The following is a 22,403-nucleotide window of genomic DNA, read 5'->3' as shown; positions in this document are numbered from 1 at the left end:
GAGCTGCGTTTGGAATACAAGGTGGGAGTGAAGGTGAGGAGAATGGGGGTGAGTGTCTCCTCCACCTTCAAGTGGCATTTCAGTCTTTGAGCTAGCTTCCTAATTCATAAGATAATTAAAGTAATTCCTGCCTTTCCTGTTTGTGTTAGGATAGTTGTGGAGATTAAATGAGATGATTCATGCGAGAAAGCCCTTTGTAAGTGGCACAGTGGGTTCAAATTGCCATTTGCAGTGGAGAGCCTGTGGGATAACGGCTTTGTTTTAATTCATTTATCACATGTAAATGAGATTGTACTCTTCAATCAGAGGTGTTTCATGAAGGTCATGATTAAATGTAAAGGGAAAAGGTCAAGGAACTGTTTTTAAGCAAGGTTAGTATATGTCTGAGATTTCACTTATAAACTTAGAAAGGATAATTAGTATTGAAAATTAATGTTTAATGTGTATCCGAAGTGTTTTACGTTTTTGGTTAATAAAAAGAGGAAATCTATTTCAAGACTAAGTTACTGAGCTATGAAAAAAATAGAAGTCCATTTAGTAGCAAAATTACACGATGCTTCTCATTCTGCATTCTGAAGCAGACTATTTTTAGCATCTCTTTGAATCAGTGATGAATTCCAATTACAGGATTCAGTAATTAAAGCAGAGAAAAATATAACATCGTTTAGGCAAGAAAATCTTTTACTTGAATTGGATCTCTTTCAACTTTGAAGCTATTATGTTCAGGGGCCTCCCCAGAATCATTGGTTTGTCATCTTTTTGGGGTCACAAGCAACAGGAAAAGTGCCAGAACATCAGCCAAGGACACAGTGTCCCACTTTTAAGAAAGGAAGTTTTAAAAATTCTGGGATTCTGAGATGTCTTAATGGGCAAGTGTGTTGTATCTCTTGTTGTCTGCAGAATTCTGGAACAAATCTTCAGGGACCCCGTGGCCTCACCCTGTTTTCCCCAGCCTTCCTGTTGGTCAGCTCACTCCCCCACTGGGACCACTCTCCTGCATCTGTCCTGCCTGCTCCTTTCTTTCCTGCACTCTCAGGCTGTCTCTGAGTGTCGTGAAAGAAACTGCCTGATGGTGCCAATTGGTACCACTCCACATTTGTATTTAATGGTTGTAGATTGTTCCATAATGTTGCTAAACAGCATTTAAAAAACTTTGTCGTAGTCAGCAATCTTTCCTCAAGCTGGAAGCCTTATTTTATCTTGAGCAAGTTATTTATCTCTTTATGCCCCTTGCACAAAAGCTCATTAACCGTTCGGCTAAATTGAAACGAGTGTTCTGTTGACCCAAATTCTCCTGCTCTTTGCTTGGGTGAAGCCCAGCACTTAAAGTGGTGACCCATGGGGCCAATACAAGGTCACCAGACACAAGGCAGGTCCAACTACCCAGGTTGAAGTAGGTCAGGAAGAGGCAATGTGACTTTTTTTTTTTTAACCTAGGCATTCAAGAAAATACACTTATTTGGCAGATGTTTTTTGAGTGTGGGCTGTGGGCCAAGCACTGAGCTAGGTACTAGGAATTTAAAAAATGAAAATGAAAATGAAAAAAATTCTTATCGTGAACAGTGGAGTTAGGTGTCAAAAGTGTTAGGGCTCACGGGTGGCTGCCCAGGGCCAGACCTCTCTGCCATGAACTTTAAAAACATCAAACAAACAGACAAAAAACCTCAACGTTTTCAGTAGGCAGAAACACCATACAACTAGATAATCCATTTTTCCTTTGAAAATGGATTCCATTTACTATGAATTTCTGAACATTTCAGCCTCTAAATTCTTTGATCTCTTAGCAGCTCAGTGCATTGCTGTGATAATGAATAAGTAGGCAAGTTTAAGAATAGAACTAAATCTGAACTTCTTCGATCATCTTGGTTTTAGGTTCTCGTGTGCTCATGTGTTCACTCACTATTTGCTTTCTCCAGCGGTTGTTGGGAACTCGAGTCTCTGTGAAGTCACGAGGGTATAAGGATGCAGGTGACCCTCCCAGCCCTTTGAAGGGCCCTGGTGGACGGGACGGTTATAATTAATGGTGGTGGTGGAGAAGTAGTAAGTAGTAACAGCAGTGATTGGTGCTCTTTATTGCTTATCACGGGCAAGGCCCGGAGTGTCCCGTGGATTAGCTCACAGAACTCCCACAGTCTCATTTTTGTGGTTCAGGAAACGTAGGCTTCAATAACCCGTCTGGCATGTTGGAGTGTGTAAGTTAAGTTAGGGAAGTCGGTGGGAGCTCAATTGTGGCTTGAGAGCCCACCGCACTGTGGCATTCGGTACTGCCCCTTTGGTTGGTGGGCACAGAGAAGAGGAAAGTGGATGCCCTGGGGAAGCTGAACAGTGCTTTGCAGTCCGCTCACTAGGAGGGCCAGCGAGCAGGGAGAGGCAGGTGCAGAGAAACGCAGGGCATGATTACAGCTTGGGAGAAAGGCTGGAGGCCGCTCTGCAGAAGGGCAGTCTGGGGATCCTACTCCAGAGTGGTGGGGCAGAGAGGAGTGTTCTAAGGGGGAGTGTGCCAAGTGTGGCGTTAGCTCCCAGAAGAGAGAACCAGTGGAACAAACCTGCAGGCTGGCAGCGTCGATGGGCAGGGCTTGCTGCTTCCCTCGGGCCACATCTGGTCCATGTCGTTCTGAGCACTGCACCTCCTGGAGGACAGGCCAGAGAGCACCTGGGAAAGGCTGGAGGGACGGGAACATCTAACTCTGCCTTCAGATACATGGATGTGTGCAGCAGTGAGGGCGTGGTAGATTCTGCTTGACTTCAGGGAGCAGAACAGAGCATTGGTTTGCAGTAATAAAGATGTAGGCTTTAACTGAATATAAAGAAAGCCTTATTTCAAATAGTGTTTCTTAAGGAGTGGGGTTCTAAACTCACGGCTTCCCTCTCCCTGAACAGTGTTCAGACAGGTGGGTACAGGGAGAGGGTGGAGAAGAGCTCTGTGCTGCCTGGGGGCGGTGGATCTCTGGACCCCTTCTCACACTTGCCCATGAGTTTCTCATAACTTCCCTGGAGACGGGCGGGCAGATACACGCTTTTCATTTAATGAGCAATCTCTGATCCGCTCCCGATCCTGACTTCCTCCTGATGTCCTAATATTGAAGTGATGATAGAGCATGTATCTTTATATTAACTTTGTATATTCTGTGCATCTCAGAAGATAGTAACCAGTCTCTTGGTGTCATTTTGAGCCCCATGAAGATTAGAAGTCCTTTCCTGTTTATTACAGCCGGTACTAACCTTCTCTTCTCTTGCCGCGTGTTGCCACTTAGCACTTTTGAACTTGCGGTGCAGTGTATTTCTGTATATAGGCTCACCTTTGTCTGACTCATGGTTGTATTTCTCATGTGTAGTAGGATAGTAAGTGTTTGAAAGGATGGATGAGTGGTTGACATGACCCAGATCTTTATCTGGGCTATTCGATTCTTGGACCATTGTTAGCCCGGAGGTGTGGACCAGCTGTGGATCTCTGCAAAAGTCCTGTCAGGAATTGATCGTTCATTCCTCGGATTTTACCTAGGTAGTTACACTGTTCATTAAGTTAAGGGGAAGAAAATATTGTTTTATGACCCTTGAATTAAGGTCTGGGAAAAGTTCTTTTTAATGAACAGATTACTCAAAACTGGGAGAATTTTTCATTTGCACTCATAATGTGGTTTTATTAATTATTAAATACATGAACGCGGGGCACCTGGGTGGCACAGCGGTTAAGCGTCTGCCTTCGGCTCAGGGCGTGGTCCCGGCGTTGTGGGATCGAGCCCCACATCAGGCTCTTCTGCTATGAGACTGCTTCTTCCTCTCCCACTCCCCCTGCTTGTGTTCCCTCTCTCGCTGGCTGTCTCTATCTCTGTCAAATAAATAAATAAAATCTTCAAAAAAAAAATAAATACATGAACGCGAACCTGGCTAAGAGTGTGATACACATAGGTGACCAGTGAATGTCAGCTAGCTGCAGTTATTTCTGTTTTACTCACAGCAATATCTGTTCTGAGACTTGTTTCATACTTTTTGTATTTATTTACTCTTTCCTACCAGATAAAGCTTTCCGGAGGCCAAGACCTTGTCTTATTACTTAGCATTTTTGTTTTACCTTCTACAAAAGAACTCACTCATACATTGAATTGAATTGTGGGGCCAGCTAAGTGTGTCCCTGCCGCCTCTGATTTCAGAGATGTAGGACTGACTGTTCCAGCATTAGGAATTGGAGCACAGGTATCCACCCTGAGAGGCCAAGGAGGGGAAACACAAGACTGCTGTTTTGCCGTGTTGTTAGACGATTCTAGCTAAAAGCATTCATATTAGACATTCTGAAGAGATCTGTTTCTCTGAAGCTAACCGAGACTACAGATTCTAATGTGCCTAACAGTCTTGTAAATAGAACTTTATATGCGAATAGTTAAGAACACTGACGACCTGGGGAGGGAGGAATTTAGAATTTGAGTCTGGTTAACAGGGTAGCCTTGGAAAGTGCAGCAGAGCAAAGCTCTCTGGAACTCGCATGGGTGTTGTAATACATGGCAGCTTCTCCTTTCTGGAAAACTAGAGTTTGGAAGCTGTAGGGGAATGGCAAGGACCAAAATAGTAAACAAAGCCTAGTACAATCAGATTAGGATAACATTGGCAGATTAACAGTGAGTCATTGGGACACAACCTGTTCTCAGGTTTAACGTTCTCCTGTCACAGAGTTATTTATCTCATATTGACTTGGATGTTGTGGATAACTAAGATAAAAGGGTATATTACTAGGGACAACTTTATTATCATTGACCTTTTAAAATGCTCTGTAGAACAAAATTAGGTGTTTCGTGAGATTAAATTCAGTCATTTCTTTCAGCAGAATATAGAGGAATGTAAATTGAACATCAGCTGAACTGCTTAAGAGGTGAATGGTCTGTAATATATTTGTAATGACCTGAGCTTATCATAAGCTGTTTGGTCCTCATCCATAAATGTGTTTGGACACATTTTACTAGTTACTTACCTTGGCTTGATTATCCTTGGTCTCTGATTATTCCTTGCAATAATTTCATGATACCATTTTTTCTTTTCTTTCTTGTTTTTTTACACCACATAGCAAAAGGAATTTTAGTTCAGTGGTATTTTAAGAATTAGACTGAGGTCTGGACACAGCATGAGGACATTTCGATGCCATCATATTGAAAGCAGTATTCAAAACCTGAAGGAGCAGGGATAAGTACCTCTTTGAATGGAATTTTATTTAATTTATTTATTTTTTAAGATTTTATTTATTTGAGAGAGCAAGAGAGTATGAGCAAGGCAGGGGAAGAGGGAGAAGCAGACTCCCCATCGAACAGGGAGCCCAGTGCTGGGCTCAGTCTCAGGACCCTGGATCATGACCTGAGACAAAGGCAGATGCTTAATCCACTGAGCCACCCAGGCGCTCCTGAATGGAATTTTAAAGGGAGGAGTCCTTAAAGATCATCCAGTTTGTTTCTCTGTTCATTGGCTTGTTCATTCATCTATTCAACAAATATCTGAGTGTTCATATACCTTTCTCTTGGTATTCCTTTCCCCAGATACTGGTAATAACCCCTCAACTCAGTATCTCAAACCTGAATTGTTAAGAGCTGCACTGTTCAGTACAGTAGCTGCTAGCCATGTGTTGCTATTTAAATTAACATTCATTAAAATGAAGTAAAATGAAAAATTCAGTTTCTCAGCCACACTAGCCACCTTTCATGTGCTCAGTCAAGTGCTCTGTGTGGCTGGAGGCTGACATTTTGGATGGTGTTCATCTACAAAACACATCCATCATTGCCAGACAGTGCTGCCTTAGTGGTCCTTGACTGTCTGCCGAGAGACATCCTAGCATCCCATCCACTTCATCACCCAGCACCTCTGTCGGTCAGGTTTGTTCCCTTTAAAAAATTCTCCCGTCTTATTTTAGGTCATCATCCTCTGTCCTCTGAATTAAGGCACCCGTGTTACCAGGGCTGTGATGTCTTTGCTCCCTCCCTTGTGCTCTCTTAATACCGTGTATACACCTTTATCACACTGGATGCGCATTCCTTGTTTGTACAGTTTTCTTCTGGTGGACCAAGAGGTTGTTGGACTTGTAGGATTGGGCTTTGATCTTCCAGGGTGGGGACATACACACAGTGCCCGACACATGACACAATAAATAAGTGTTTATTGAGCAGCTAGAGAGCTGAATGGGTGGGGGGAGGAGGCTGTACTAGGTTGCGTTCTGAAGGCTAGGCACAACTGGGATGTGTGGAAGCGAGAAGGTGGCCTTCATGCTGGGGGAGCATCATGGATGCAGGGCCGTTGGTAAGAAATTACAGGGCAGCTGAGCTCTTAGACCACGGCCACGGAAAAGCTTTTTCAGTACCACCTAGAGCTTAACCATGGGACATAAATAGAATTTCAATTCTGGTGTTGCATATAAATGTGTTTCCCTGACACCTCTAAGTAGAGGTGCTGGGTCTCACACTTAATAGCCTTAAACTGTAGCTTCCAAGGAGTTAAAGATAAGCTCTACCCTGTAAAATTAAGCAACACACTCACAAAGTCTAGTTGATTCTTCAAGACTTTTCTGGTTCCCAACTTAAGTAAGACATGGTAGCAGCAGAGCAGGAGAGAAAAATGCGTGTGCCCATGTCCAAAAGGAGGCCATCTAATACAACAGTGCAGAAGAGTGACCGCAGCCAGACAGACCTGTCCTGACCCTGCTTCTTCCAAGCTGTGTCATCCTGGGCATGTCCCCTTCTGGCCCTCGGTTTCTTCATTTTTTGATGGAGATAGATATTAGCTGTGCATTACCTGTGTTGTGAAGGTTAAGTTAAAATGTATGTGACCATGTGTGAACACTGTGTTTAATCCTGAGTAAAGCATTCACCAAGTGATAGCTATTAACAAATTAATAGTACATAGCATTTCAGGCAAATGGGAAGACTCACAGTTGTATTTCCCGAAGGAAGAATTAACACGTGATTGCTAAACACAAATGGTCATCCAGAAAACACACATGTCAGACCCCTTCCTTCACAGTTAGCTAGACAGAACCATGAAATGTATCGTGCTAGTTACTTTCAGAATCATGCAAATAAGGTGATCTGGTAGAGGTAAAATTTGGTCTGGATAATCAAAAACCTAGGGCTAATTCTCTGTGTTTGGAAATAAGGTGATCACTAATGCAAATTACTTAGGAAAAACTCACTCTTCTCTTTTACTTTACATAATCAAGAGCAGGCTGTACAGCTGCTCCTAAGGAAGGGGAAGAAAATTATGTGCTGCTTTTAATTTTAAATAAGCAAACTAGTGGGACGTGTATAAATTAGAGGATCATTGAATGATCTGTTTTTTTCCCTCTTTTCAAAATTGTAGTGACAGTCTTAACTGTGTAGGTTCTCATCCACCGGCCTGCATATAATTCATGCATATCCAGAGAATCCTTTTAGTAGACTCAGAGTTGCTTTCCCATTCGGAAATTGCACACTGCTCCTTTCCTGTGCCTGCACGGCCTTTGCCTGGCCCCATTCCTCCCTACTCTTTGTCCTCCAAGAAGCTGTTTGATAGATCCCACTCCACTGCCTCGCTCTTGCTGTCATACAGCTCCCTTATTGTATTATAATTATTGGCAGGCGTTCGTCACCATCACAGGACTGTGAGTTTTGATGAGCAGGCATTTTCTTATTCATTTTTGTGTCTGCATTGTTGCCTTAACAATGGGGGACTTATTCACACAAGATGCTTGGTAAAGTTTTGCTGAATGCATAAATAATATTCACCAAATTTTTCTTCTGAGTATTCTTTCTAAGTAAACCATAACTCCGGGTAGGAAACTCTATCATACTTTCTGGTACCGCCTAGCTCCAGAACATTGATAAACAATATCAGATTGCTTTACAGTCTTGCTGGTATGAATATCAGTTATTCTGGAAACACTTTTTAGGGTAGATTCAGCAAGTATTAAATCTTTGTTACTGTTTTATCCACATACGTTCTATTAAAGTATTTATAAAGGGATCACGGACTCTGGGAAACAAACTGAGGGCTTCAGAGGGGAGGGGGGTGGGGGGCTGGGATAGGCCGGTGATGGGCATTAAGGAGGGCACGTATTGCATGGTGCACTGGGTGTTATACGCAAGTAATGAATCATGGAACATTGCATCAAAAACTAGGGATGTACTGTATGGTGACTAACATAACATAATAAAAAATTATTATTAAAAAAATAAAGGGATCACCAGGATTTTTATTGAATTTAAATAGATTTTTAAAAAGATTTATTTGTGTATTTTGGGGGGGTGTGGGGTAGGGGGAGGGGGAAAGAGAATCTTAAGCAGACTCCGTGTGGAGCTCAGAGCCTGATGCAGGGCTCAATCCCATGACCCTGAGATCATGACCTGAGCCAAAACCAAGAGCCCGCGCTCAACCGACTGTGCCACCTGTATTTAAATTGACGCACCCCTGAATTTAATATTTTTATGTGAAAAATTGATACCGCTGCTCTTGTCTGACAGAGTTCTTGTGTGAATCATCAATGTTCTGTTCATTGTGGGCACTAAGAAAACCTTAAATATATGTGTGTTGAATCTATGAACTGAGCAGTTCAGTTGAATATACCGGTAATATACTTGCCTTTTTGTTTTTCTGCCCCTTAGCTATTTACTATGATTTCTTGCAGTTAATTTCAGAGCTTATTCCAGGATGGGGAGTTGGAATTATACAGGAATTCACATACCTTATTAGCTCCTTGCTTAAACTAATTAAAAAAACTAGTTCAGGGACTAGAACTCCCTTGATGAAATTGTTGAAATGTGAAATTTGAATTTAAGACTTTCTTGAAGACTTGAATGCATTTTACTTACTGTTATTTAATTTTTTTTTCAGTTTTAATTTTGATTGCTTTACTATTGATATCTGAGCCAAAGTGGTGATGCTACCTGAGGGGAATTTCTGCAACCCGTAAGTCAACAGCTATACGGTAAGAATGTGTGCCTCTTATCCTTAAAGCCATTTAATTTCTGTAACATTATAGTTCAGAATTTTAATTTGAAATAGAATACTATAAAATATTCTAATATTTCAAAATATTATATATTAATATATTTTAACTTGTAAATATTAACAGCAGATAATATTTTAGAGCCTTAGATCCTAATCAACAGTTCAAGAATCTGAAAGAGAAGAAACGTAACTTGATATATTCATTTCATATTAATTTTTGTGTGAGAAACAAATATGGCTGTATAGTTTATGACTTATTAAACTGGGCTCTCATTTTTCCTTCCTACATATTTTCCCATTTGCTTTTTATTTCCTGGGGTTTAACCAGTTCTTTATTATTTGATTTTTGTTAATAATGAACGGATATGAGCAGTCAGGATGATAAAACTTAAACCTAGTTGGATTTTACTACAACTTACTCTGAACTGAGGTGGTGTTGATTCCAATAGTGGCTAAAATGAGGTTTTGAATTATTTAGAGATTTATTATCTACATTGCTTTATGTTGAAGGAATAATTCAAGAGTAATGAGACATGGCCAACCTGTAAGGCGAGTTACTCCTTTGAGCTTCATTTTCCTTGTAGAAGAATTCTGTCATTTGTTTTATAGAGTTGTAAAAATCAAATGAGATGATCTGTGTGAAATCGTCTTTTTCTTCCTTTTATTTACTTATTTTTTTGGAAGGGTAGTAGGGAAAATAACAAGTCTCTTGATTTTTGAGGTGGGCTTTAGAGAGAACAGAATGCTCTTAATATCCCTTAGAGGAAAGGATGCTGGAAGACTTATCTTCACTTCTTTCTCACCTTCAGAAAACTGATTTTGATTTTCATACTTCCACTTTACAGGTGATTTTTCAGGAATATGTCTGTATTTTTTGACTATAATGAAACTAAGCTAGAAATCATTATCAGATTATCTGTGAAATCTCCAAATATTTTGAAATTAAATATCACATTCTAAAAGTCCCATGGGTCAAAGAGGAAGTCACAAGGGAAATTAGAAAATATTTGGAATGGAATGAAAATGAAAATACAACATATCCAAATATATGGGATGCACCTAAAGCAGTACTTCCAGGGGAAATTTATAGTGTTAAACTCTTATAATAGGAAACAGAAGTTTTGAAACAATCTAAACCTTCACCTTAAGAAATTAGAGGGCGAAAAGCAAATTAAACCCAGAACAGAGAAGTTACCAAAGATATGAGTGGAAGTCATTGAGATAGGAAACAGAAAAACTGTAGGAAAAAAATCAGTGATACCAAAAGCTGAGTTTCTTTATGAAATCAATAAAATTGATCAACTGTGTTTGCACTAATCGGGAAAAAAAAGAGAAGGCAAAATGTCTAATATCAGAAAAGAGAGACTATCAATATAGATTCTATGAAAGGAAGTTAAAGGGAATATTATGATAACTTAGGTAAATGGACAGATTTCATCAAAGTCGCAAGGTATTTAATTTGATTTCCATACTTTAACTTTACAGGTAATTTTTCAGGAATATGTATGTGTTTTGACTATCATGAAACTAAGCTAGAAATCAGCATCAGATTGTCTGTGAAATCTCCAAATATTTTGAAATTATCACATTCTAAAAAAAATCCTTTTAGAAAGAATGGATAACATGCATAGCTCTTTATTCAAGAAATTGAATTTGTAGTTAAAAATCCCCCCCCCCCAAAAAAAAAGCTCTAAGCCCAAATGGACTCACTGGTGAATTCTACCAACTTATTAAGAAAGAGCTAAAACCAATTATAGACAAAATCTTCAGAAAGTAGAAGGAAGAGAACACTATTTTAGGAGGCCATTATTACTCTGATATTAAAAAAAAACAAAGGTATTTCTCAACAAAATACTAGCAATTTGAATACAGTTTATATAAAAAGTATAATACATCATGCTAAAGTGCCATTTATTCCAGAAATGCAGGATTGGTTTTTCATTTGAAAATCAGTCATGTAATTCATAATATCAACAAACTACACAGAATTCTTCAAACCTGTATGAGATCATCTCAATAGGTGTAGAAAGAGCATTTAACAGTATTCATCATTTATTCATGATAAAAACTCAGAAAAGGAGGAGCTTTCTCAACTTGGTAAGAGGTGTCTATGAAAGACCTACAGCTAGTAATTACAATTATTGGTGAAAGACTCCATGTTTTTGCCTGACATTGGGAATGAGGAAGGATGGTCACTCACCATTCTTACTCAGAATCGTCCTGGTCAGTGCAGTAAAGCAAAAAAAGAAAGAAAAGGCATATAGACTACAGAAAGAAGAAAAAATTAAAGTCCCATGGCAAGGGATCTGAGAAGTGAGCTTTTAGTCTTTTAGTTTCTGATATAGGGAAGGAGACAGTGGAGGTGGGAATGAATGTTGAATGTCTTTAGACAGTATTCTACATTTTGGTTTCTGTGGTTATGATCTGAAAATTGTAAGAGCAAGGCCACATTTATATGACTTGTGGGTTTAAGTTACTGTTTTCTCTAAAGTTAAAAGTCAGCATAATCTGTTGGGAGAGTCTTAGTCAGCATTTCTTCTTTCTGCTAATATAACCAGAAAACTTTGTATAGTACTTAAAAGTTATACATTGGTTGAAAGTTCATTAAATAGCTCTTGTTTTTTGATTTAAAGAAAGAGGCTATTTGAAACAATGCTAAGATGTCCTTTTAAATTCTAAGAGGGCATACAAAGTTACTTGTTAAATCTATTATAACCATCATGTATCATTGGATGAATTAAAGTTCTTTCATATGCTTGTTGTCTATATCTTAGAATACATTGACATGTTCTGTATAATGTAAGCCACATATTATGCCTATTGATTTCTGCTAAGTAATTTCCATATACATATTTTTATGATGTTTGGCAGGTAAGAATGGAGGAAACCCTGAGTCCATGTCCCAGTTGCCTGGGATAATTGTGTGGCAAGACAATGTGTCTTGAGATGGTGTTACTGGAATCATTCCTAAATCTCTCATAGTCAAATAGCTTCTCAGTCCCAGTTGAATGCTTACAAATGTAAACAAATATATAGTTTAATAGTTGTGTGCATTTCCCTTTTAATTGCAGTTGACCCTTGAACAGTGCAGTGGTCGCCAACCCCCACACAGTCAAATCCACTTACAGTGTTTGACTCCCCCAAAACTTAACTACTGATAGCCTGGACTAGAAGCCTTACCAATAATATGAACAGCCGATTAACATGTATTCTGTATATTATGTGTAATGTATACTGTGTTCTTACAGTAAAGTAGAGAAAAGAAGATGTTACTAAGAAAACCATAAGGAAGAGAAAATACATTTACAGTACTGTACTATATTAATAGAAAAAAATACACTTATAAGTGGACCTGTGCAGTTGGAACCCATGTCTTTCAAGGGTCAGCTGGACATGTTATTGACCGTATCATTTGGTGCTAGATACTAGGTATGGCAGCGTATGGTATAGTAGAGGGAGTGTAAGTTTAGGCGTTAATAGAAAATCTTGGATTCAAATTCTAAAAACATACAGGCTTAAGCTTTTGAGCAAAATCACTTAAATCCTTGATCCTCATTTCCCTCATCTCTGAAAGGAGGATAATCTTGATGAGCTGCTGAAAACATTAAAAATAATACTCGGAGCTTCAAGCAGACAGTGGGTGCTCAAATGGTGATACTAATAGAGGATCTTAGTTGGAGAAATGTTATAAGACTCTGGTATCTGACAGAGCTGTTAAAATGCTGTTGATGTTTTTATCTTCTGAGTGTTTATTGACGTATTTTGTATTATAAAAACAATGCCTTTTAGCTTAATTTAACACTCTGTTTGTAAAATGTGTCTAGTTATCATGTTTGTTACACCTTGAATGAGGAGCTGATGATTTGGGTTTTGTTCAAAAGGGCATTAATTTAACAAATACTTCGTGTGGATTAGAAGTAATAATATTGTGGTAACCAGCATAGGAGCTTTTCATGTTCATCACAATGTGGTGCTGATTAATGGCTTCTTCCTCTCACTGTCCAATAAAAGTGAAAAGGGAGGGAGTTCAGTTTTTTTAATTTGTCAAGTGAGCATTTGTTTGTTTAATAGGAGTAACATGTAGCATCTGTGTTCCACTTTGTGGTGTTCCATGGGTCTCCAGGTAGGCCTTCTCCTCGCAGCCCTTTCAGGCAAGCAGGCGGGTGCATGCGATGGCTGCTGTAAGGACTTGGGTTTAGTGGGACTTAACGTGGCTCCTCCAGGCCTCAGCTGTTGGGGAACAGGGGTTTCCACTTGCTGCTCCATCTGCTTCCGTGTGCTGGAAGACTGTTTCCAGTAGCACACTCCCTGATGAGGTTGGTGGGTTCAGAGCCCCTTGGGGTGAGGGAATTGTGTGGGAGGAAAACTTGCCTTAAGGAGCTGAGCTCATTTCTGTTTATGATGCCACTACCTGGCCCTTTGTAAGTACTCTTGGAGGGGTGGCCCGTCTCAGTGCTAAATTTATCTTGTATGTCTGTTTCTTCCACCTTTGATACTTAGTCCTGTGTCTGCGGCTCACAGTAGAGTCATCTCGGCTAGGCCATCATGTTAGAATCTAAGGAGTAATGAAATGTGAGTCATCTCCCAGTTAATTTTCTGTCCTCATTTCTTATCCATCTCTACTATCCATTTTTTGAAGTCTTATGGAGGCATGATTGACATGCAGTAAACTGTGAATATTTAAAATGTGTAGTCTGATCAGTTCTGACATGTGCACACACTCATGAAACCATCACCATCAACAAGAAACTGATTATGTTACCCACAGAAGTTTCCTCATGGCCCTTTGTCATCCCTCCCTCCTGTCTGTTCCCTACCTCCAGGGCCACCACTGATCTGCTTTCCGTCTCTGTAGGTTAGGTTGCATTTCTGAGAATGTTATTGTAAAGGAAGAACACTCTGTGATGTGTCTCCTGTACTGTAAGTCCTTCATATAACACTACTTCTGACACCAGATGTGTGGGTTTTCCACACATCAGGCAATTTGACAGCAGCTGGGTGTCCTGCAGTTTAACTCAGTTCTGCAATTTATCTCCCTGGAGACAGCATCGGGTCCCCCAAGTTAAGGGTTCTGTGGCATAAGACTGCCCCCTCCTCCACAGCCTGCCCAACTTCATTCTCAAGCCCAGACTGTTCCCTGTGCTTCCGACTGACTGGCTCTAAATTGGGAGTTCCCACAACCCCCTTCTTGGGTTTTATTGATTAGCCTGAGTGGTTTACAGAACTCTGGACACCAGTTTGCTTACTAGATTACTAGTTTATTACAAGATTGTAAAGGATACGGTTGAACAGCCAGAGGTCTGGCAGAACACATGAGCTTTTGTCCCCATGGAATTTGGGATACATCACTCTTCCAACATATGAATGCATTCTGGCTCACCAACCTGGAAACTCTGTTCTTTTGGGTTTTTATGGAGACTTTATTACATAGGTATGATTGATTAAATCATTGGCCTGTGGTGATTGAACTCAATCAAGTCCTTCCCTCTTCCCCAAATTTGGGGGTGGGTGAGACTGAAAGTTCCAACCCTCTAAATCACATGGTAGGTTCCCCTGACAACCAGCCCCATCCTTAGTGGCTTTCCTAAAATCACCTCAGTAACATACTCAGGTAAGGTTGAGAGGGATTTGTTATGAATACCAAAATCATAGTTCTTATCACTTATGAAATTCCCAGGATTTTAGAAGCTCTGTGCCGGAAATGGGGATGAAAGCCAAATATATATATTTCTTATTATAATAAATCACAGTATCACAGTTAAGTAAAAGGAATATACTCTTTATACAGTATATATTCTTTTTTGGTCTGGTTTTTATTCAGCATAATTATCTTGAGATTCATTCATGTTGTTACATGTATCAATAATTCATCCCATGTTATTGCTGATTAGTGGAGTTTATTCATCTGTTGGTGGATTTTGGGGATTGTTTCTATTTTTGGCTCATTGTGGCTACTATAAGTAAAGCTGTATGAACATTAATGTGCAAATCTGCATGTGGGCTTATGCTTTTATTTCTTTTGCATAAAGACCTAGGAGTGGAATGGCTGGATCATATGATAAGTGTGTTTAACTTTTTAAGAAACTGCCAAACTGTTTTCAAAAGCAATTGTGTTATTTTCCGTTTTCTTCAGCAGGGTGTGAGCGTTCCAGTTGCTCCACATCCCTACCAGCACTTGGTATGGTTGGTCTTTCTAAGGTTGGCCATTCTCATGGGTATGTGGTGGTATCTCGTTGTGGTTTTAATTTGCACCTCCTTCACCATGAATGGTGTTGAGCATCTTTCAGGCACTTCATTTACCATCAGTCTGTCCCCTGTGAAGTATCTGTTCAAAACTTTTGCCTGTATATTTAATTGAATAGTTTGCTTTATTACTGAGTTTTGAAGGTTCTTATGTATTCTGCATATAAGACCTTTACTAGATATGTGGTTTGTACTTCTGTCCATTTTATTAGCAATTTTTTCCCTTTTATTCCAGAATGTAACTTTGGGGAGTGATGCGGGATTCATTTATATTATTTTTGGCACTTTCCCCAGTCTGCCCTTCCGAGAGACATGACCTTCTTGACATCCCCTTCACTTTTTTTCTACCTCTTCTTCCCCTTTATGTCAACATATTTGGTCTGTATTCTCTTTCCTTAGGACCAGCTTCTCATCTGTACACGAGTTAATCCCTTCCAGGGTGTATAGCCCTCTCTTCAGGGCAGAAATGATTTTTAATTATCAAATGTGTTTGTTGACTCTAGGATGGTCGTTTCTTGAGTCTGGAGATCTGCCATTCTAGTGTTGACCAGTGTCGTTGGCCTGGCCTCAAGTACCCCAGATTCCTTGTCAGAAGCCACAGCAGGGGTTCAGAATCAAAGATGGAAACCTTGGAGACAGACTTACCAACATCCCCCAGTTACTAAATGTTGTTTATTTTTAATTTAATTCACTGTGCTTACTGTGTGATTTCGATTTTTTGAAATTCATTCACTTTTTTTGGTGTTACTTAATTCATGGCCAATGTTTTCATATGTGTTTGAAAAGAATACATTTTTACATTGTTACGCACAGATTTTTAAAGTACTATCAGTTAAAATTTGCTAATTATATAGTTCAAAATACAAATTTTTTTGGTTTCTGAAAGAGTATGCTGGCGTCATGTAGCAAAAAAAGGATAATAAAAGTTCACAGTGTGAAACGTGCATTCGCCTTCATTTATTTTACTGCTTTTCACTTGAGTGTCTCTCGTGTCTTATGGTAACACTGCTGTACCTGCCCCCTTTTGTGTTAACATTGACCTGGTGTATTTTTGTAGTTCCTTCATTTTCAGCCTTCCTGCCTATTTTGTTTTGGATGTGGCTTTTGTTTCTAAAAACTGAGTTTGTGTGTTGCTTTTTTTTTTTTTCAAACAGACTTATGTGCAGTTGATCTTTGAATCACACAGGTTTGAACTGCACGCGTCCACTTCTATGTGATTTTTTTTTTATATCGTAGAGTACTTTAAATGTATTTTCTCTTCCTTTTGACTTTCTTAATATTTTCTTTTCTCATGCTCACTTTATTGTAAGAATACAGTTTATAATACATACAACATACAAAGTATGTTAGTTGACTTTATGTTATTGGTAAGGCTTCTGGTCAACAGTAGGCTCTTAGTCATTAAGTTTTTGGGGAGTCCAAAGTTGTATGCCAATTTCTGGCATTGCAGGAGGTGGTGGGGCCCCTAACCCTCATGTTGCTCAAGGGTCAACTGTAGTGGGTAAAAACAGTGACGCTGGGTCCATACTGCCTGGCTTTGAATTTAGGCTTTGCCATAAACTGTTATGAGGTGTTGGTCAAGTCTACCTAACTCTTGTTGCTTCAATTTCTTCTCTGCAAAAGGGAAGTGTTAATAAATAGTTTCTACCTCAGTTTGTAAGAATTAAATGAGTTAGTATATTTAAAACACATAATAATGCCTGGCACATTATGTAAGTCTTAGCTATTATATTAGTAGATGGGTTCACCCATAAACATTCATTGAAATTATTCATAAGGCCACTATTAGTGCTTTTTATTTCATTAAAGAATTTTTAAAAGCCATTTCCTGCCCACTGCTGAGTTTATTACAGTTTTTTTCTGTAATAGTTTGTTATTGATACATCAAGTATTTTTTAGTTGTTTGCACTAAGTTAAAACAATAATTACACATGTAATGCCTGAATATATTCTTTTTTTTTGAAAACTGGGAACGCATTTGAGATTAAAGTGCTCTTTGACTCTCACGTCCATCCATCCCCGTAGAGGTAATCGCTGTTACGAACTTGGGAAGTTTTCTTGTAGACCTTTGGTAGCCTTATCTGTATACACGCAAATAAGGGAAATATGTAGTCACTTTTACACAAATGCTGTACTGTTATTGTGAACCTTGCTTTTTTCATTCATCACCGTATTTTAGAGATCACTGCATACATATTTACCTTGTTGCTTTTGACAGCTGCCTTTCCTTCTAGTAGTCATTTCCAGTTTTTCACTCCAGCAGTGATGCAGTGAACATTATTGTACGTGAATCCTTGTGCAGAAGTGAAGTGTTTCTCTGAGAAGAATAAGAGGCAGAAATGGTAGGTCAAGGATATGATATTCTTAGTTTTATTAAATATAATCCTTTGGAAAGACTATTTGCCATTATTTACACATCCATCAACTAACTACTATTTACCTTTCTAAGACTTGATAGACACACTTAAATTTTCCCAATATGGTAAGGGAGAAAAATAGTATTTCTCGTGGTTCCACTCTTCTGATTGCTAGGGAGATGGGGCATCTTCTTCTCTCTGGGTTGGTTGCTATTTGTATTTTTCTGATGTGAATTGTGTAGCTCTTCCAGCCACACGTGCTGATGGCCACATTATGGTTCTCCAGCCACATACACGATGGCCACATTCTGTCTATCCTGTTTGGCTTATTATGTCCTTTAATCTGACCCTTCTGCTTTTTAACTTTTGGAGAGTATCATTTATAGCTCTCTCATGTTATTGCGTATATTTTAAGTGTAGATCTTTTTTTGTCATTTCGGGGGATTTGAAGCTTAAGGAGAAGCCTAGACAAGGTGTTCTGTTATACTCCTCACCTAGACTTGTTTCTCTTTCTTTAGTCTTCCTGTTCAAATTATATAGCTTTTGAAATGATTTCCTATAAACAGTTAATAACAACACACACACACACACACACACACACACACACACACAACCTAGTTCTTAACAAATGTCTCATTTTGATTGAGAGATTTACTTAGTATTGCTAGGGCCTAAAGAAGAACAGTAAGTTACCTATAACCAAGTCAAGGAAAAGGAGATGGTCCCTTTCTCTTGTCCTAAAGATTGTGTTGAACTGCAGTTTTCCTTACCGTACCCACACACAACAGCATTTCTCTGATTCATCTTAGAAACTGGGTATATACTCCTAGTCTTCGGCACACAACTTTCTGGCCGATGTCAAGTGGAATTTGAGTAACCAGGTGTCATACTGAATCATGCTCAGCAGAGATGTAGGTGGAATGCTTCCCTGGCCTGAGAAGTAGGATAGGACATGAATACCTGGCTTTCAAGAATGGTTAACCGAAAGCCAGCCACTTATAAAAACTCATGTGTATCAAAAATACAAAACAGAGTAAGATTAAGAAATCTAATGCTTATGCATACAGCAACAAGACAGCGTTGGGAGTTGGGGGACCAGACAAAACCACCTATTTAGTACAATAATAAGATATCATCTATAAACGGAACTTTGGAAATGTAGATCAGCTTCTTCCATTCCTGGTTGGAGTTGACCACTCATGGCAGATGGGCAGGTGCCTGGTTTCGGTGTTGGGAGGGTAGCGGGAAGGAGCGGGAATTAGAAGCATGGTAGGAGAAGTCAAGGCTTACTTGGATACCAAGGCAGAGAGTTTGTGCCACCTTGGCTGCCTTTATATAATGACAAAACACAGAAATGAAGTAGCCTTGGCTTGTTGGCGTATTTACAAATGTGGCTTATGGGGGAACATTTACAAATGGGAATGTGGTGGGCAGAGCACCAGCCAAGTCAGAGATTGAGCTGCTTTTTTTTTTTAATGTTTCTTTTTTTTTGAAGATTTTATTTATTTGACAGAGAGAGAGACAGCCAGCGAGAGAGGGAACACAAACAGGGGGAGTGGGAGAGGAAGAAGCAGGCTCCCAGCAGAGGAGCCTGATGCGGGGCTCGATCCCAGAACGCCAGGATCATGCCCTGAGCCGAAGGCAGAGGCTTAACGACTGAGCCACCCAGGCACCCCAGAGATTGAGCTTCTGATGCCTCGTCGGTCCTTGGCAAATCTCCATAATGGGGGTGATTTGTGATCTCTTTGTCTTGATCTCTGACTATAAAATGAAGAAGTTAGTCTAAATCTCCCAGATTCCATTTATCTAAAAAAGTTTATTTTATTAAATAGCTGGTTTTGTCTGGCTGGTCAAAACAGGGAAGGAAAATAGTTCCTCCCAAAGCATCTTCAAGGTTCCTAGAGTAGTAATATGCATCAGGATGAATCTGAATGCACAACAAAGAAACAGAAAACAGATGTATGCTCAAATATAAAATATATTCTGTAGTGTCAGATAGCACGAGTATCTGGTTATATGGACAGCAGGGCCTTATAAAGGGACTTGGAAACAGAAGATGAATATATTTTTAAAACATTTCACATCTAATAAGAACTTAGTAATTTATTTAAATAAACAATCCAGACTAAAGAAGCATAAGAATCAATTTAGGTAAGTTCAGATAAGTAGAAATAAATGGTGGAAGGTTTCAGAACAGAAGCTTTTTTTTTTTTTTTTTTTTTTTGAGCACTCATCACCCTCCCCTATGATACCCAGGAGAGAAGAGTGGAGGAAAGAGGCCCAAGGATTGTTCTTAGTGATCATTCTTTGCCAAGATCCCCACTCTGCTTCTCTATATTCTCACTTATGACAGATTGCTTTTTGTCACTTATACTGGCTTTGAGGTTTCTCCCCTCAGCAGAGAAACTGCAAGACAGGAGCCAATAGGGAAAACCTGGGTGGGGAGAAATCTCAACCTAGACATCTAATCTCTGCCTTTTCAGTTAGACCCACATATCAGCTTCCACCTGAAGTGTCTTTCGGTGCTTTTTTGTAGCCCACAAAAGGCAAATGATCACTTCTTATCTCAGAATGCCCTCCAAAAATAGGTACTGGACAGATTTCAGGTATATCACATTATTCTGCAGACATGAATCTGCTGTTTTTCCCTGGGATACTTGCTTAGTTATTGAGGCTGCTTAGCAGTTTTTAAAAGTAATGGAATGCTTCCCGTAAACCTTGAATAAGGACCTCCATTCTCCCATCTGCTCTGTTTAATGAGTTAGCAGCTCCCATGTGCCAGGTATGGTGCTGCAGGGTCTGTGATGCCATGTCCCCCTCCCCCACCCACCACTGAGTCTTTCTAATTAAATTAAATTAAATTTAATTTAATTTAATTTCCCAGGTATGAGAAATACCTACAATGTAGTACTTGTCACACTGGGTTGTAACTTAATTTATATGTCTGTGTCTCACTAAACAATTAATTCCTTGAGTAAAGGGATTATGTCTTTTTTTAAAAAGATTTTATTTATTTTTGTGAGAGAGAGAGAGAGAGAATGAGCAGGGGGAGAGGGAGAAGCAGAACTCCCTGCTGAGCAGGGAGCCCAATGCGGGACTTGATCCTAGGACCCTGGGATCATGACCTGAGCCGAAGGCAGATGCTTAACCGAGTGAACCACCCAGGCACCTATAAATGGATTGTGTCTTATTTTTGTCTACTCTTTGTATTGGTACTGGCTAAAGAATAATAAAAATGCACCAAGTGTTTGGAGAGCCTATGACTCCAATATGGTAGTGTCTGAAAGGCAGTGGAATATCTAACTGTGAAAGGACAAAACAAAGCATATCAGAGCTGGAGGGAATGGAGGGAGCAAATCTGTTTTTCTTAAGAGGAAACTGAGGCCCACCTTGATTATGAAACTTGCACAGGATCATGTGGTGTTAGTGACAGAACTGGGACTACAAGCCAGGTCCCCCTGTTCCTAATCCAGCGTTATTTCACTGTACCTTTCTGTGTCTCATCATGTGGAAACATACAGACCTTGTTCTGAAGAGCAAAATGAAGTCATTTATCCCAGTGAAACGCTGTTGATTAAATCTCACCCAGTTTCCCCCCACCCTTCCCAGCTTTGATCTAAAGCTTAGCTAAAAGAGGAGGCGAGGCAGTGCAGCTCTAGAAGATAATGTAACTGGTTGGGAGTTGAGGAATCCTAGGCTCTTCCTTTGGCTGTGGGAATGTAATATCAGTGGCGAATATCTCCTGGGCAATGTCCGTAGGCAGGCAGTGTTCCACGAGACTGGGGTATGCAGACATGGCCCTTGCCCTTCAAAATAAAAAGGACCTGCTGGGAAGTATGGTGGGAAGTCGGAGCAAGGGCTTGTCAGCCCTGTGTCACTCAGTTCCGTATGAGTGTGGGGCCAGGGCCACTTCTGCTTGGGTCACTCTTGAGTATAAAACTCGCACGTAGAAGTCAACACGTGTGCACACGTTTAGTTCCGTGTGTGTAATATAGTACGTATCGCGTGATTTAGTCCTGCCTTGCACGGCACTCTGCCTGGCATGTGGCAATCAGAGCAAAGGTTACCAGCGCATCAAGAATAGAAAAGGCAGAATCATTAACACTGTCAGGTTCTGCAGGCTGTGCATACTCTCAGAACTCACAGGATGGTCTTTATGCTGCAGAGTGGAGAAAGAAACCCATCCCCAAATCTATTCATTCGATTTTGTACACTTAATTTTCTCTATCAGTAATGTAGTTTAAAAATATGTCATAAAGATTTAATGCAGTTAATATAAGTTACTCTGCATCCAGTCTGCCCTTCTTACAATTGCAGTATATGCTGGGGAATGATCACAGTTGGGGAGTTCAGTTTAATTCATACTGCCCATTGCAGTATAGTCCATGCACGAAAGCGATGTATTATCCGTACTAATTATCCATACTAAGTGTTATTCCTTTCTTTTCCAAACTAGTTTGCTCACTCTGGGGTCTGTGCATGCAGGTACTTAGAGTACATTCAAATGTTCAATCCTCAAGAATATCAGTTTGCTTTCTTTTCCCTTCGTTAATATAGTTAGTCTTAATATAGTTAATATAGTTAGTCTTAGTTAATATAGTTTAAGTCTTAACAAAAGAGGAAGCTGATATGTTCATCTTGTTCTTACCATGATGGCAGAGAATTTCTCTTCCGGTTAAGATGTAAAAAGTTGCAAATGAGCATTGCTCCCATCAGTAAGAAAGAGAAGAAGCCATTGATCTATAAAGTAATAACTTTTCTTGAATTGTAAAAAGTAACAAGCCCTCCTGAAGAGAGCAGGGCACTTAAGCTATTTTGTGTTCTTCAGAGCATGGGAGGAACAGGTGA

General features: G+C 39.7%; 1 protein-coding gene across 5 annotated transcripts in view; it reads left to right on the top strand.

Annotated features, from left to right (window-relative positions):
• WASF3 (WASP family member 3) overlaps window positions 1-22,403 on the top strand; it is a 124,623-nt gene that overhangs the window by 48,548 nt on the left and 53,672 nt on the right. For 3 of the 5 annotated variants that reach the window (XM_026493033.4, XM_026493030.4, XM_057309565.1), the window contains one exon: window positions 8,839-8,932. The gene's annotated coding sequence lies outside the window, so the exon portion shown is untranslated. Of the gene's footprint in view, window positions 1-8,838; window positions 8,933-17,458; window positions 17,541-22,403 lie in introns of all 5 variants that reach the window. The other 2 variants (XM_044381707.3, XM_044381704.3) reach the window with 2 other exon arrangements.

Source organism: Ursus arctos, unplaced genomic scaffold (genome assembly GCF_023065955.2).
Source record: "Ursus arctos isolate Adak ecotype North America unplaced genomic scaffold, UrsArc2.0 scaffold_10, whole genome shotgun sequence".
In the NCBI taxonomy this organism is placed as follows: domain Eukaryota; kingdom Metazoa; phylum Chordata; class Mammalia; order Carnivora; family Ursidae; genus Ursus; species Ursus arctos.
The sequence above is the reverse complement of the archived record's forward strand: the minus strand, read 5'-3'. Positions and strand labels throughout refer to the sequence as shown.